We start from the raw sequence: 687 nt of genomic DNA, 5'->3' as shown, positions 1-687 counted from the left end.
CACCATAGTGTAGGAGAAAGCACAGAGGGCCCAAGCAAAAAAAAAGATATTAACCATTAGCCCAATTTACCAGGTAAACATAGAAATATATACCAACTATGGGTGTAAGTCTATATGTGTATATTTACGCAATTATAAATATAAATTCATCTGTTATTATTATTTCTTTCTTTGTTTTCCCACTGCAAAAAACAGTTCATCATTATCATCACAGTGCAAGCCCAGGCCCACAAAGAGAGTCTCCAAGAACACACACAATACCCCACGGTCCTAGTTTATGTATATTAAATTACTGCACACGCACATCTGTGTGCACTAGAAAGAGATGTACACCGTCAGTGAGCAGAACAGCCCCGGTTTCTGCAAACACACAGACAACAGGAAAAGCATGTAATGAAATTATTAAAAAAAAGAACACACACAGATAAAAGTAAAAAAAAATAGAAGAAAAAAAAAACCTCAAGTGTCGTACAAAAGAGAAGAATAATGGATAAGATAAATAAGTTTTTCTTTTTTTCTTTCCTCATCCATAAAAGTAGTAGTACACCCTTTTCATTTTCATGTTGTGGCTTCGGGCCATTTCCTCTTAACGAAAAATGTCTCCAATGTCTTTCTGAAAATATGGGTATCGCAAACCCCTTTTTTCTTTTCTTTCTTTGATTTTTTATTATCCACCTCTGCCTTCAC

Source organism: Trypanosoma theileri (assembly GCF_002087225.1).
Source record: "Trypanosoma theileri isolate Edinburgh chromosome Unknown TM35_Tth_104_V1, whole genome shotgun sequence".
Lineage (NCBI taxonomy): Eukaryota > Euglenozoa > Kinetoplastea > Trypanosomatida > Trypanosomatidae > Trypanosoma > Trypanosoma theileri.
This window is presented reverse-complemented; position numbering follows the sequence as displayed.